The sequence below is a fragment of the Lolium perenne genome, chromosome 1, assembly GCF_019359855.2.
Source record: "Lolium perenne isolate Kyuss_39 chromosome 1, Kyuss_2.0, whole genome shotgun sequence".
Classification (NCBI taxonomy): domain Eukaryota; kingdom Viridiplantae; phylum Streptophyta; class Magnoliopsida; order Poales; family Poaceae; genus Lolium; species Lolium perenne.
Window position 1 is genome coordinate 9133322 of NC_067244.2, and position 17754 is coordinate 9151075.

A 17754-nucleotide genomic window follows, 5' to 3' on the forward strand; every position below is an offset into this window, starting at 1 on the left:
TAAAGAGAGAGGAAGAAAGATGGAGTGTGCCTTTCTTGGAACATCACAAGAGGGGGAGGATGAACCAAGAAGAAGGAGGAAGGAAGAAAACCAACAAACCAACAAAAGAAAACCAAGAGCAAATGCAATTTATAAAAGCCAAGGTGGTTATATGCATGTATGCAACATGATGACATGAACAAAATGCAAGAAAGGTACAAAGGGGTCTATGTATTACTCTTGGGATGCTACAAACGCCCCCCTTGAAGGAATCACGCCCCGAGATTCTCAGGAGGAAGAGAAAAAGGACGGGTACTCGGAACGGAGTTGATCTTCCCGCTCCCAAGTTGCTTCTTTATCAGAATGGTGCGACCACTGCACCTTGAGGAACTTGACAGACTTGTTGCAAGTTCGACGTTCAGCTTCATCAAGAATCCGAACGGGATGCTCTTTGTAGGAGAGGTCTTCTTGGAGGTCAATGGACTCGTGATCAACTGCACGGCCCGGATCTTTGAAGCACTTCTTGAGCTGTGACACGTGGAAGACATCGTGCACTTTGGAGAGCTTCTCAGGGAGTTCAAGGAGGTAAGTGATGGCGTGTAACTCACACGTTCGTTGGGAACCCCAAGAGGAAGGTATGATGCGCACAGCAGCAAGTTTTCCCTCAGAAAGAAACCAAGGTTTATCGAACCAGGAGGAGCCAAGAAGCACGTTGAAGGTTGATGGCGGCGGGATGTAGTGCGGCGCAACACCAGGGATTCCGGCGCCAACGTGGAACCTGCACAACACAACCAAAGTACTTTGCCCCAACGAAACAGTGAGGTTGTCAATCTCACCGGCTTGCTGTAACAAAGGATTAACCGTATTGTGTGGAAGATGATTGTTTGCGAAAAACAAGAGAACAAAGATTGCAAAGAGATTGTATTTCAGTAAAGAGAATTGGACCGGGGTCCACAGTTCACTAGAGGTGTCTCTCCCATAAGATAAACAGCATGTTGGGTGAACAAATTACAGTTGGGCAATTGACAAATAAAGAGGGCATGACCATGCACATACATATCATGATGAGTATAGTGAGATTTAATTGGGCATTACGACAAAGTACATAGACCGCCATCCAACTGCATCTATGCCTAAAAAATCCACCTTCAGGTTATCATCCGAACCCCCTCCAGTATTAAGTTGCAAAGCAACAGACAATTGCATTAAGTATGGTGCGTAATGTAATCAACAACTACATCCTTAGACATAGCATCAATGTTTTATCCCTAGTGGCAACAGCACAACACAACCTTAGAACTTTCATCACATCGTCCTGTGTCAATGCAGGCATGAACCCACTATCGAGCATAAAGACTCCCTCGTGGAGGTACAAGCATCTACTTGGCCAGAGCATCTACTAGTAACGGAGAGCATGCAAGATCATAATCAACACATAGATATAACTTTGATAATCAACATAACAAGTATTCTCTATTCATCGGATCCCAACAAACGCAACATATAGAATTACAGATAGATGATCTTGATCATGTTAGGCAGCTCACAAGATCCGACAATGATAGCACAATGGGGAGAAGACAACCATCTAGCTACTGCTATGGACCCATAGTCCAGGGGTAGACTACTCACACATCACACCGGAGGCGACCATGGCGGCGTAGAGTCCTCCGGGAGATGATTCCCCTCTCCGGCAGGGTGCCGGAGGCGATCTCTGGATCCCCGAGATGGGATCGGCGTTGGCGGCGTCTCTGGAAGGTTTTCCGTATCGTGGCTCTCGGTACTGGGGGTTTCGTCACGGAGGCTTTAAGTAGGCGGAAGGGCAAGTCAGGAGGCAGCACGGGGGCCCCACACCACAGGCCGGCGCGGCCAAGGGGGGGGCCGCGCCGCCCTAGGGTTTGGGCACCCCGTGGCCCCACTTCGTTTCGTCTTCGGACTTCTGGAAGCTTCGTGGCAAAATAGGCCCCTGGGCGTTGATTTCGTCCAATTCCGAGAATATTTCGTTACTAGGATTTCTGAAATCAAAAACAGCAGAAAAACAAAGAATCGGCACTTCGGCATCCTGTTAATAGGTTAGTTCCAGAAAATGCACGAATATGACATAAAGTGTTCATAAAACATGTAGATATCATCAATAATGTGGCATGGAACATAAGAAATTATCGATACGTCGGAGACGTATCAGCATCCCCAAGCTTAGTTCTGCTCGTCCCGAGCAGGTAAAACGATAACACAGATAATTTCTGGAGTGACATGCCATCATAACCTTGATCATACTATTTGTAAAGCATATGTAGTGAATGCAGCGATCAAAACAATGTGTATGACATGAGTAAACAAGTGAATCATATAGCAAAGACTTTTCATGAATAGCACTTCAAGACAAGCATCAATAAGTCTTGCATAAGAGTTAACTCATAAAGCAATAATTCATAGTAAAGGCATTGAAGCAACACAAAAGAAGATTAAGTTTCAGCGGTTGCTTTCAACTCATAACATGTATATCTCATGGATATTGTCAACATAGAGTAATATAATAAGTGCAATAAGCAAGTATGTACGAATCAATGCATAGTTCACACAAGTGTTTGCTTCTTGAGGTGGAGAGAAATAGGTGAACTGACTCAACATTGAAAGTAAAAGAATGGTCCTCCATAGAGGAAAAGCATCGATTGCTATATTTGTGCTAGAGCTTTGATTTTGAAAACATGAAACAATTTTGTCAACGGTAGTAATAAAGCATATGTATCATGTAAATTATATCTTATAAGTTGCAAGCCTCATGCATAGTGTACTAATAGTGCCCGCACCTTGTCCTAATTAGCTTGGACTACCGGATCATCACAATGCACATGTTTTGACCAAGTGTCACAAAGGGGTACCTCTATGCCGCCTGTACAAAGGTCTAAGGAGAAAGCTCGCATTGGATTTCTCGCTATTGATTATTCTTCAACTTAGACATCCATACCGGGACAACATAGACAACAGATAATGGACTCCTCTTTTATGCATAAGCATGTAACAACAATTAATAATTTTCTCATTTGAGATTGAGGATATATGTCCAAAACTGAAACTTCCACCATGGATCATGGCTTTAGTTAGCGGCCCAATGTTCTTCTCTAACAATATGCATGCTTAACCATAAGGTGGTAGATCTCTCTTACTTCAGACAAGACGGACATGCATAGCAACTCACATGAAATTCAACAAAGAGTAGTTGATGGCGTCCCCAGTGAACATGGTTATCGCACAACAAGCAACTTAATAAGAGATAAAGTGCATAATTACATATTCAATACCACAATAGTTTTTAAGCTATTTGTCCCATGAGCTATATATTGCAAAGGTGAATGATGGAATTTTAAAGGTAGCACTCAAGCAATTTACTTTGGAATGGCGGAAAATATCATCTAGTAGGTAGGTATGGTGGACACAAATGGCATAGTGGTTGGCTCAAGTATTTGGATGCATGAGAAGTATTCCCTCTCGATACAAGGTTTAGGCTAGCAAGGTTATTTGAAACAAACACAAGGATGAACCAGTGCAGCAAAACTCACATAAAAGACATATTGAAAATATTATAAGACTCTACACCGTCTTCCTTGTTGTTCAAACTCAATACTAGAGATTATCTAGACCTTAGAGAAACCAAATATGCAAACCAAATTTTAGCATGCTCTATGTATTTCTTCATTAATGGGTGCAAAGCATATGATGCAAGAGCTTAATCATGAGCACAACAATTGCCAAGTATCACATTACCCAAGACATTAATAGCAATTACTACATGTATCATTTTCCAATTCCAACCATATAACAATTTAACGAAGGAGAAACTTCGCCATGAATACTATGAGTAGAAACCAAGGACATACTTGTCCATATGCTACAGCAGAGCGTGTCTCTCTCCCATAAAGTGAATGCTAGGATCCATTTTATTCAAACAAAATCAAAAAACAAAAACAAACCGACGCTCCAAGAAAAGCACATAAGATGTGATGGAATAAAAATATAGTTTCAGGGGAGGAACCTGATAATGTTGTCGATGAAGAAGGGGATGCCTTGGGCATCCCCAAGCTTAGACGCTTGAGTCTTCTTAGAATATGCAGGGGTGAACCACCGGGGCATCCCCAAGCTTAGAGCTTTCACTCTCCTTGATCATGTTGCATCATACTCCTCTCTTGATCCTTGAAAACTTCCTCCACACCAAACTCGAAACAACTCATTAGAGGGTTAGTGCACAATAAAAATTAACATATTCAGAGGTGACACAATCATTCTTAACACTTCTAGACATTGCATAAACCTACTGGACATTAATGGATCAAAGAAATTCATCCAACATAGCAAAAGAGGCAATGCGAAATAAAAGGCAGAATCTGTCAAAACAGAACAGTTCGTATTGACGAATTTTAAAATGGCACCAGACTTGCTCAAATGAAAATGCTCAAATTGAATTAAAGTTGCGTACATATCTGAGGATCATGCACGTAAATTGGCTTAATTTTCTGAGCTACCTACAGGGAGGTGGACCCAGATTCGTGACAGCAAAGAAATCTGGAACTGCGCAGTAATCCAAATCTAGTACTTACTTTTCTATCAAAGACTTTACTTGGCACAACAAAACACAAAACTAAGATAAGGAGAGGTTGCTACAGTAGTAAACAACTTCCAAGACACAAAATAAAAACAAAGTACTGTAGGTAAAAACATGGGTTGTCTCCCATAAGCGCTTTTCTTTAACGCCTTTCAGCTAGGCGCAGAAAGTGTGTATCAAGTATTATCAAGAGACGGTGTGTCAACCTTACCTTGGGCTTTACCCTTACCTTTCTTATTGTTTTCCTTTCCCTTTGGTTTAGGAAATATATGATTTCCCCCCGGTATAGAGGTGAATTTCAGAGTGCCTTCTCCCACATCAATGACTGCTCCCAATAGTTTCAGCAGGGATCTTTCCAAGTGTGATTTTTCCTGTTTCAACAACAAGATAATCAATGGATATTGTTCTTCCAAGAATGGTTGTATGCACACCTGCGGCTATTCCCTTAGGAATTATAATAGAGTTATCAATGAGAGTTATTTCTTCTCCTCCTTCATCGACTCCCCAAAGTTTCAAAGATTTATAAATGCTTTCAGGCATAAGGCAAAATTCATACATAATATCACAGTAGGCATGAAGAGTTCGATCACCGATAACAATTTTAACAGTAGGATCCCACAATGAAAGTTTAGAGTTCACTAAAACTTGTTCAAGACGATTACGAACGTGGCAATAGTTATCATCCAAGCGAGATGTACTTATCTCGAGATTATTTAATCTACTATATATGCTAGTGAGGGCTGAATCAAAGTTATTAGCTGAATCATGTGATGCAACCAACTTCTTTATGGCATTAAAAGCTTGATCCCCATTGCAATGAAGGAAATCTCCTCCCACTAAAGTATCCAAAGCATATCTATAGCGAACCATAAGACCAAAATAAAAATTACTAAGGAGCAAACTTAGAGTCATTTGAGGTTCAGTTTTACGATAAGAAGTAAAAATTCTAGACCAAGCATCCTTAAAACTCTCCTCATCCCCTTGTTTAAAAGTGAAGACTAATTCTTCAGGCGAAGAAGTAACAGGTTCAGAGCTAGACATGGTAACAAAAGTAACTAATTTTTTTTGTATTTTTAATATAGAGTGCAAGACAATAAATAAAGCAAACTGGATAAAGTAAATGCAAGTAACTAATTTTTTTGTGTTTTTGATATAGCAAACAAGATAGCAAATAAAGTAAAACTAGCAACTAATTTTTTTGTATTTTGATTTAGTGCAGCAAACAAAGTAGTAAATAAAACTAAGCAAGACAAAAACAAAGTAAAGAGATTGAGAAGTGGAGACTCCCCTTGCAGCGTGTCTTGATCTCCCCAAAGAACGGCGCCGAAAAAAGAGCTTGATGGCGTGTAACTCACACGTTCGTTGGGAACCCCAAGAGGAAGGTATGATGCGCACAGCAGCAAGTTTTACCTCAGAAAGAAACCAAGGTTTATCGAACCAGGAGGAGCCAAGAAGCACGTTGAAGGTTGATGGCGGCGGGATGTAGTGCGGCGCAACACCAGGGATTCCGGCGCCAACGTGGAACCTGCACAACACAACCAAAGTACTTTGCCCCAACGAAACAGTGAGGTTGTCAATCTCACCGGCTTGCTGTAACAAAGGATTAACCGTATTGTGTGGAAGATGATTGTTTGCAGAAAACAGTAGAACAATATTGCAGTAGATTGTATTTCAGTAAAGAGAATTGGACCGGGGTCCACAGTTCACTAGAGGTGTCTCTCCCATAAGATAAACAGCATGTTGGGTGAACAAATTACAGTTGGGCAATTGACAAATAAAGAGGGCATGACCATGCACATACATATCATGATGAGTATAGTGAGATTTAATTGGGCATTACGACAAAGTACATAGACCGCCATCCAACCGCATCTATGCCTAAAAAGTCCACCTTCAAAGTTATCATCCGAACCCCTCCAGTATTAAGTTGCAAAGCAACAGACAATTGCATTAAGTATGGTGCGTAATGTAATCAACAACTACATCCTTAGACATAGCATCAATGTTTTATCCCTAGTGGCAACAGCACAACACAACCTTAGAACTTTCTGTCACTGTCCCAGGTGTCAATGCAGGCATGAACCCACTATCGAGCATAAATACTCCCTCTTGGAGTTACAAGCATCTACTTGGCCAGAGCATCTACTAGTAACGGAGAGCATGCAAGATCATAAACAACACATAGATATAACTTTGATAATCAACATAACAAGTATTCTCTATTCATCGGATCCCAACAAACGCAACATATAGAATTACAGATAGATGATCTTGATCATGTTAGGCAGCTCACAAGATCCGACAATGATAGCACAATGGGGAGAAGACAACCATCTAGCTACTGCTATGGACCCATAGTCCAGGGGTAGACTACTCACACATCACACCGGAGGCGACCATGGCGGCGTAGAGTCCTCCGGGAGATGATTCCCCTCTCCGGCAGGGTGCCGGAGGCGATCTCCTGGATCCCCCGAGATGGGATCGGCGTTGGCGGCGTCTCTGGAAGGTTTTCCGTATCGTGGCTCTCGGTTCTGGGGGTTTCGTCACGGAGGCTTTAAGTAGGCGGAAGGGCAAGTCAGGAGGCGGCACGGGGGCCCCACACCATAGGCCGGCGCGGCCAAGGGGGGGGGGCCGCGCCGCCCTAGGGTTTGGGCACCCCGTGGCCCCACTTCGTTTCGTCTTCGGACTTCTGGAAGCTTCGTGGCAAAATAGGCCCCTGGGCGTTGATTTCGTCCAATTCCGAGAATATTTCGTTACTAGGATTTCTGAAATCAAAAACAGCAGAAAACAACAACTGGCACTTCGGCATCTTGTTAATAGGTTAGTTCCAGAAAATGCACGAATATGACATAAAGTGTGCATAAAACATGTAGATAACATCAATAATGTGGCATGGAACATAAGAAATTATCGATACGTCGGAGACGTATCAGTAAGCGACTTCACCACGCTTTGCTAGAACCTTGAAGGGACCAATGTATCTTGGCGCCAACTTGCCTTTGATACCGAAACGATGAGTGCCCCTCATAGGAGTAACACGGAGGTAGGCTTGATCACCAGGTTGGTATAACATATCACGGTGCTTGCTATCATAATAGCTTTTCTGCCGAGATTGTGCTATCTTCAGATTGTCACGAATGATTCGCACCTTTTCTTCAGCCTCATTGATGACATCAGGGCCAAAGATTTGCCTTTCACCAGTTTCAGACCAGTTCAGAGGTGTTCTGCATTTGCGACCATAGAGAGCTTCGAAGGGTGCCATGCCCAAGCTGGCTTGATAGCTGTTGTTGTAAGAGAACTCAGCGAATGGAAGGCATTCTTCCCATTTCATGCCGAAGGAGATAACACAGGCACGGAGCATGTCCTCAAGAATCTGATTGACTCTTTCGACTTGCCCACTCGTTTGCGGATGATAAGCTGTGATGAAGAGCAGATTAGTTCCCATAGCTTTCTGAAAGCTTGCCCAAAACTTGGAAGTGAAGATGCTTCCGCGATCAGAGCTTATTTCCAAGGGAACACCATGAAGAGAAACAATCTTTGCAGTGTAGAGCTCAGCCAACTGACTTGCAGATATTGTTTCTTTGACAGGAAGGAAGTGAGCAACCTTAGAAAGACGGTCGATCACCACGAAGATAGCATCATTGCCTTTCCGAGACTTTGGAAAACCAGTCACAAAGTCCATCTCAATCTTATCCCATTTCCACTCAGGAATTTTCAGGGGTTGGAGGACACTGGCAGGTCTCTGATGTTCTGCTTTGACACGGCGACAGACATCACATTCTGAGACATAGCGAGCAACATCCCTTTTCATCCTAGTCCACCAATAGGTAGACTTGATGTCGAGATACATCTTTGTGCTGCCAGGATGGATAGAAAGAGGAGTGTCGTGAGCTTCTTTGAGAATGAGGTTTCTCAGGTCTAGATCATTTGGAACAACAAAACGACCTTGGAAGAAGAGAGTTACTTGATCGTCGAGAGAGAAGGACTTGTACTTGGGCTTGTGCATATTCTCTTTAATATTCTTGCTGCAATTATCTCGCAGCTGTCCTTTTCGGATCTTATCTTCAAGAGTTCGCGTGATCACCAAGTTTGCAAGGTAGCCTTGGGGAACAAGCTCAAGATTCAATTTCCTGAATTCTTCATAAAGAGCAGGTTGACTTTCTTGAATCATGAGGTTGTTGCAATAGGATTTGCGACTAAGGGCATCAGCCATGACATTAGCTTTGCCTGGAGTGTAGCTGATAGATAGATCAAAGTCCTTGATGGTTTCCATCCATCTCGTTTGACGGAGGTTCAAGTTGGGTTGTGTGAAGATGTATTTGAGACTCTTGTGGTCGGTGAAGATCTCACATTTGTTGCCCAACAAGTATTGGCGCCATGTTATTAAAGCATGTAACACGGCTGCAAGCTCAAGATCATCTGTGGGATAGTTGAGTTCATGCTTTTTCAACTGACGAGAAGCATACGCCACAACTTGACGTTCTTGCATGAGGACAACACCTAGACCATGAAGAGAGGCATCACATAATATCTGGAAAGGCTTAGAAGTATCTGGAAGAACAAGGACAGGTGTGGAAGTGAGCTTCTGCTTGAGGAGGTCAAAGCTTTCTTGGCATTGAGGAGACCAAAGGAACTTCTTGTCTTTCTTCAGGAGATCGGTAAGAGGCTTGGCGATCTTGGAGAAATTCTCAACGAAGCGGCGGCAGTAACTTGCCAAACCGAGGAAACTTCTCACTTGCTTGACATTCTTCGGGGGAAGCCATTCAACGATCGCCTTGACGGTTTCAGGATTGACAGCAATGCCTTTTCCCGAAATGACATGGCCAAGATAGACGACTTGAGGAAGCCAAAATTCACATTTGGAGAACTTGGCATAGAGGCGATGTTCACGAAGCTTCATGAGGATGAGGCGAAGATGCTCTTCATGCTCCTCATTGGACTTGGAGTAGACAAGGATATCATCGAGATAGACTACCACAAACTTGTCGAGGTACTCCATGAAAATGTAGTTCATCAACCGAGAGAAAGTGGCAGGAGCATTAGTGAGGCCAAAGGACATGACGGTGTATTCGTAGAGACCATAACGAGTTTTGAAGGCTGTCTTGGGTACATCCTCCTTGCGGATTTTGATTTGGTGATAACCACTTCTCAAATCCATCTTAGAGAACACAGTTGCACCCGCAAGCTGATCAAAGAGCTCATTGATGCGAGGAAGAGGATATGTATTCTTGATCGTTTTCTCATTGAGAGGGCGGTAATCAACCACCAATCGATTAGTTTTATCCTTTTTCTTCACAAAGATGGTAGGACATCCCCATGGAGAAGTGCTTGGCTGAATGAAACCAAGTTTTTGCAACTCGTCAAGCTTCTTCTTGAGTTCAGCCAACTCATTTGGACCCATTTTGTATGGCCGCTTTGAGATAGGGGCTGTTCCAGGCTCTAGTTCAATGACGAACTCAACAGCCCTGTCAGGTGGCATACCTGGAAGTTCTTCAGGAAAGACATCAGGAAAGTCGCAAACCACCGGTATAGACTCAAGCTCCGGAAGAGAACTAGGATTCAAAGCAAAGAGCTGAACGGAAGGTGTCTGAGAAGGTGTATAGGTCAAGGATCCTGTCGCCGTAGGAAGAGAAACTGAATGCTTAGCGCAATCAATGACAACTTTGTTGGCCTTCAACCAATCCATGCCAAGGATGACATTAATGCCAGAGTTTCGAAGGAGTATCAAGGAGGCGAGAAAGATATGGTTTCCAATTTGAATTTGGTTACCATGGCTTACGATAGTGGATAACTGAAAGTATAGAGATGGTAAACCTAGAGGGGGGGGGGGTGAATAGGTTTCTACAAATTTTAATTCTTTCTTTGCAATATTAGGCTTTGCGGAATATAAAGATGAGCCTAATGCAAACTAGGTGAAGCAACCTATATGAGGATACAACTAACTCGAGCACGAAGGCTCTCACAAAGCGATTAAATCACAAGTAAGGAGTTCGGTTAGAGATAACCGATAGCACGCGGAGACGAGGATGTATTCCCGTGTTCCCTTGCTTTGCAACAAGGTACGTCACGTTTGGAGGAGTGGAGGTCCCACGAAGGATTCCCCGCGCCACGAAGGCTCACCCTATTCTCCGGAGCCTATCCCACGAAGGAATAGCTCACTCACTTGTGGTAGACTTTGAGGTAGCCTCCAAACCTTCACAATCTTGCCCGGAGCAAATCCACAGCCCGGATGCTTCCGGACTCCTCTTGCCTACCTAGGGTTTCCAAGGAACCCTAGGAAGCAAGCTTCTCAATGAATACAAGGGGGAATGAGATTTGGCTTGGTAGAACGATAGATCGGGTCCTCCTCTAATGATTCCCCGGAGGGATTTGAGTTTGGGTGGAGGAGGAGGGAGATCTGAGGCTTTTGGTGTTTCTAGCAATGGAGTAAGAGAGAGAGAGCTCAAGAACAGCTTGTAGTGTAGTGCCTAACTGTTCAGAGGTAGGAGAAGACCTATTTATAGTGTTCTTCGAAATACGGCCGTTGGTCACTTGCCACATCAGCAGATTCTTCGAGAAACCCGGTCAACCGGATTTGGCGCCGGACAGGCCGGTCCACAGCCCGGTCAGACCGGGCCACAGACCGGGCCGGCCGGTTTCCAACCGGAGCTGGGACCGGGTCTTGACCGGGCAGGCTTCTGAGCGTCGGATGGCGCCGGATGTCACAGCGCAGAGTCCGGTTGCTGACCGGGCCGCTCGGTGCAGTGCCCGGTCAGACCGGGCCATGGACCGAGCAGCCGGTCCGAAACCGGGCTGGTGACCGGACGCAGACTGGAGGGCTCGCCTTCTTTCTTTGGAACTTGCCCGGATGGCACCGGGTGGGGGTCCGGGTGGTGACCGGCGTGTCCGGGGCCAGGGCCGGTCCGACCGGATCCGTGACCGGCCGTGCTACGAAAAACTAGCTGATTTTTCATCGAATTGGGGGGGTCTCCCGTTGCCTTTTGTTCCATTGCTACACCATCATACCTCTTTGGCTAATACCTGAAAGTCATCTTGTAGGCATGTATTAGTCCAAATACTCTAGCACGGTGTCATAGATACCAAAATAATGGATAAGGGTAAAATACCCTTACAATCTCCCCCTTTTTGGTATACGATGACAAACCGAGCTAGAGTAACATATAGATATTATGATAAGCTCTAAACCTTGATTCCATATAAGATATTACGACAGCTCCCCCATAATGTGTGCACTTGGAGAATTTGCGTTTGAATGCAAAGTGCACCATTTGTGGAATATGAGAAGCTCCCCCAATATCTTTAGGAAACAAGCATGGTATGGACAAGTATATCAACATATATAAGCATAAAGCATGATTATCCATAAAGCATGATTATCCTAACATAGAGTAGCACACATAATAGTCGTCCATACATATCCATACATGAATTATTCAAAGTAGCAAATGGTTCTTGAGAAATCAAAGCAAATACGCACAAGCCATATAAAATCCAAATAAAGGAACTCCCATGGCTTGTGACAACGAAAGAACCCCGTAATTCTAGACTCTACTCTCTTCTCCCCCTTTGGCATCGGAACACCAAAAAGGCGAAGAAAAGAGGAGAGATGCTAGCGTCCCATCAATAGAAATGGGGCCCCGCGGATGGAGAGTTGCCATCACCATCCCCATCGTCATCCTCTTCATCGTCATCCTCTTCATCATCATCCTCATTACCTTCATCCTCTTCATCATCATCATCAGCAGGAGGTGCACGAGCAGATCTAGGAGGAGGACCACCAAAGTACAGGGAAGGATCAAAGTTCTGGAACATCTCATCAGAAAGAAGAGGCATCTCCCAGTTTGGTGCGTGGACAGGCTCCAACTCAGGGCTAGGAGGAGGGATAGGCACATTCCTAGCAGCCATGAACTCATTTTGGCGCCTCCTTGTCTCTTGGTTCAAAGAAAGACTTTGATGTGCAACATCATTGGTATTTTTGCACATCTGCCATAAGCAAGAGAAGAACCGTGAGACACCATGCTGTGGGCGACTAGAGGAGCTGGAGCTAGCATGGTCATGGCGTGCCTTGGACCGGCGCTCAGAAGGCATCATTTCAGGAACATCCGGGCTATCACCTTGGGCAGGTACTTTGAAAGCTTCCATCCTGACCCGCTCACCTTGAGTATTGAAAGGTGCGGGCACAACCTTGTTGATGAGCAGCTGAACGTACTGGGCAAGATTAGGAGTCAACCTCTCGCGAACACAGCGCCGTAACTCACAGTAGATGAGATCACAGCCATCAATAAGTTGCCGGTGCTCAGGGTGACAGTAGTACATCAAGTTCAGATGATATGCACGGCATTCACTTGTGTCGCCAGACTTGCTGATGAGAGTCTCACGGAATAGCTTGGCAAGTAAGAGGTAGGAGTAGTACATCCCAGAGATGGTGGGAGGTCTAGGTGTGGGTTCCGGCGGATAGCAAACGGCAATGTCCCCACGGTTGAACTTCTGCTGAGAATATATCTTGAAACCAGAAGCACGCCCTCCACCAAAACCCAAAGCTTCACAGAAATCAAGATAGTTGCAAGTGTATTTCTGTTTGCCAGTCATCCAAGTCATAGTCCGAGCTGCATCATCATGGAAAAAGACTGTGCAGTGAAACTGTCTCACCAAGGTTGGACAATAGCACCCATCAGTAGGTGTCAAGCACATAAGATCATACAACCCCATCCGCCTCAAGGTCACAACCACAAAGTGAAACTTGGTGGCTTCATACATTCCAATGACATCCTTGATGGCCTTGGGTATAACAATGGTGCCTTTCTTCATGTGCTCGCGGGAGTTATAGAAGTCATCCCACATGACTTGCTGTGTGTTGGTCCAGAAAAATTGATCTCCCCCTGTGTAAGTGGGTTCCTCAAAGCGATAGGGGTTGGACTCTCTGAGTCTTCTCCATGCCCCAATATGTACATCACCAACATGGAAATTTGGCAGTACCTCATCACCATCCTGTGCTGCATGTTTATCTTTCCTCTTATTGGCAGATGTCTTGGTTCGGCCTCCAGTTGAGCTGCCACCCGTGGTCTGAGGAGCACGACCAGTAGAGCGCCGTGGTGGAACCCCTGAGTGCCTCCCTCGCTTGGCAACAGTGCCACGGTCCCCATCAGTCCATTCATCACCTGTGAATCAGCAAAATAGGGCGAGGATAGCAAAGAGGTAAGTGTACATGTCATCAGCATATATGAGGAAGCCAAAAGCATAGCCTATATTCAAGTGTTTCGACGAGATCATGCGAAAAAGCTGGGCGAGCCGCGCAGGGGCCGGTCCGACCGGACGACAGACCGAACGAGCCGGTTGGCCATCCGGTTGACCGGGCGCTGCGCCGGACCAGCCGGTCGAGAGGCCGGTTGACCGGGCTGTAGACCGGGTCATGCTGAGTTGTGATGCTTGCCCAGAAATTCGACACAAAATCATGCAAAAACTCACAAACTTGAACATAGATTATACCAGGAGAGTGAACAATGTGCATAGGAGGGGTGTGACACTCTAGGTGGCATGAGGACTTACTAACCCTAACCCTAACCCTAACTTTTCTCAACTTTCCTCAAAAATTGGCAATGTGAGAGGGGAAAGCAAGAGGGAGAGGGATAGGGAGAAGGATTTACCCGAAGACATCGTCCTCTTTGCCCAAGTGAGCAAGAAGAACTTGTGAAGAAGGGTTAAGGACCAAATCCCCAAGATCTCCCAAAATAGCTTGAGGGAGACCAAATCCTTTGGTGAAGATGCTTGAGAGATCCCGATCTATGGTTGTGTGAAGTTTGGGGAGAATCTAGTGGTGGGAAGTGCCTAGGGCGTGGTGGAGATGGTGGAGGCGGCGGCCATGGAGGTTTGAGAGGTGGGGGATAATGAGGAAGAAGATCCCCAAGGGGTATCCTCTCCAAAACATAACAGCCCGCACGGCCGGTCGGGCGCCCGGTCGACCGGGCCAGTGACCGGACGATCCGGCGCACAGGCCGGTCCGACCGGGCCAGTGACCGGCCAGAGTCAATTTTCCCAAAAATGTGTCATTTTGCCTCGTTTTGCCCCTATTCTTTGTGTAAATGTGTGTGAGTACTCAAATGATGACATGTACATATAGATAGATAGATGATGATGAGATGAGCATAGACATGGGGTTGGAAAACACAAAGTTCTCTAGGCATACCCATTGGAGTGAAAATGCAAACAAGATACAAAAAGCTACAATGGGCATGATTCGAAGTATATCAAGAATCATAAGAGCATTTTGAAATAGTTTTTGCAATAAGATCATTTGGCCTTATATAGTCAAATCAAGTTGTAATGAAGGCTCAATGAGGGGCGGGGGATTACTCCCCCTATGTGAAAGCGCAAATGTCATGAGACCTCGAAGAGACATGCTTGGGTCCATATAATGACATTGGGTCTATTTATGTTGCACACATAGGTATGCATCATACCAAGATATGGTAGAATGACTATCCCCATATGTGCTATGCCTCTAAGCTAGATAGCAAGATAAATGCAAGAATATAGTGCAAGAAGTTAATCAATCCAAGTTTTTAGGATCAAGAATACCAAGTTCTCCTCTCAAGTTAACAAAGCGGGCTTCATCCAAAGGCTTAGTGAAAATATCCGCCAATTGGTAGGTTGTTCCCACATGAGTGAGATCAATATCCTTATTGGCAACATGATCATGTAGGAAGTGATGGCGAATGTCAATATGTTTGGTGCGACAATGTTGAACCGGGTTGTTGGCGATCTTTATTGCACTTTCATTGTCACAAAGAAGAGGCACCGTACCAAGAGACACACCATAGTCTTTCAAGGTTTGCTTCATCCATAACAACTGAGTGCAACAAGATGCCGCGGATATGTATTCGGCTTCGGCGGTGGATAGGGCGGTGGAGTTTTGTTTCTTGGATGACCAACTCACCAATGACCGGCCAATAAATTGGCAAGCCCCGGAGGTAGACTTCCGATCAACCTTATCACCGGCCCAATCGGAATCCGAATAGCCAATGAGTTCAAAGGTTGACCCCTTTGGATACCATAGCCCGAGAGTAGGAGTGAGAACAAGGTATATCTTAGTATCCGTTTGACCACCACTAAATGGCTCTCCTTGGGAGCGGATTGAAAACGAGCACACATCCCTACACTTAGCATGATATCCGGCCTACAGGCACAAAGGTAGAGCAAGGATCCTATCATGGAGCGGTATACCTTTATGTCCACATCCTTCTCACCGTCACATGAACCAAGTTGCCCCTTTACGGGCATGGGTGTCTTCATTGGACTTGCATTGGTCATGTTGAATTTCTTGAGCATGTCATTCACATACTTTTCTTGAGAGATGAAGGTGCCTTTTGCAAGTTGCCTCACTTGGAAGCCTAGAAAGAACTTCAACTCTCCCATCATGGACATCTCAAATTTCCTAGTCATCAATAGCTCAAAAGCTTTGTTATGATTGGGGTTAGTTCCACCAAAAATAATATCATCAACATATATTTGACATATGAAGAGGCCACCCCCTTTAACCCGCTTGGTGAAAAGGGTGGAATCGACCGTACCCATGCAAAACCCATCATGTAGTAAGAAATCCCTAAGGAACTCATACCAAGCACGTGGAGCTTGCTTGAGACCGTAGAGTGCCTTATGGAGTAAATACACGTGGTTGGGTCGGCATGGGTCTTCGAAACCCGGGGGTTGAGCCACATATGCGGTTTCTTTTAGGGGACCATTCAAAAATGCACTTTTCACATCCATTTGATATAATTTGAAATTGTGGAAAGATGCAAATGCAAGCAAAAGACGAATAGCTTCAAGACGGGCTACCGACGCAAAGGTATCCTCAAAATCCATACCTTCTATTTGGGCAAACCCTTGCGCCACTAACCTTGCTTTGTTTCGTATAACAATGCCATTCTCATCTTGCTTGTTCTTGAATACCCATTTGGTCCCAATGACATTGATGCGATGATCCTTGGGTCTCTCAACTAGAGACCATACTTCATTACGAGTGAAACACTCCAATTCTTCTTGCATGGCAATTACCCAATCCGGATCGACCAAGGCCTCATGTACCTTAAGTGGTTCAAAACTAGACACAAAAGCATGATGTTGACAATAAGTGATAAGTAATGCATGGTGTCTACGAGTTACCACTCCTCTTGAGATGCTACCAAGGACTTGATCCACTTTCATGTCACTTGCCCTTGTAGCGGCCTTGATCTTCCGAACGGTTCCTTCATGATCAATGAATTCATCTCTTGCTAGTACTTGATCATGAGGGACCACTTGAGCTTGATCATGAGTTGAGGATGTTTCTTGATCGTCATCATGATCTTGCTCCATGGAATGAGGATCTTCTTCTTGTTCTTCGGATTGAGACTCATCTTGAGTAGAGGATGGTTCTTGAGTTGCACTTGATGGTTCGGCTTGAGTTGAGCTAGGCTCCACTTGTGGCGTGCTTGAGACATCTACTCCATCATCTTGATCATCATTATGAACCTCCATGGGCCGGATGTGTCCAATGCCCATATGCTTGATGGCACTAGATGGATCATCATCATTACCTGCAACACATGGAACAACTTGCTCCACTTGGGAGCCATTATCCTCCAAGAACACCACGTCACAAGATACTTCAATAGTCCCGGAGGACCGGTTGTAGTATCTATAGGCATGAGAGTTCTCCGCATATCCAACAAATATACCCTCTATGGTTCTAGTTTCAAATTTACCGAGCTTTCCTTTGTTGTTCTTAACAAGGCATTTGCATCCAAAGACACGAATATACATGACATTAGGCTTGTTACCGGTAAGGAGCTCGTATGGGGTTTTGTTGTGGAGGGGACGGAGGAAGAGCCGGTTGGAGTAGTGGACGGCCGTAGAGATGGCTTCTCCCCAAAAGTTGTGGGGTGAGTTGAATTCACTCAACATGGTTCTTGCCATCTCAATGATAGTCCGGTTCTTCCTTTCAACAACACCATTTTGTTGAGGGGTGTATGGCGCCGAAAACTCATGCTTGATGCCCTCATCATCCACAAACTCTTGCATAGTGTAGTTCTTGAACTCGGTGCCATTGTCGGTCCTAATTGCCTTGATCTCGGATTCATACATACGTTGAGCTTTCTTGGCGAAGGTGATGAACTCTCTATGGGTCTCGTCCTTAGACT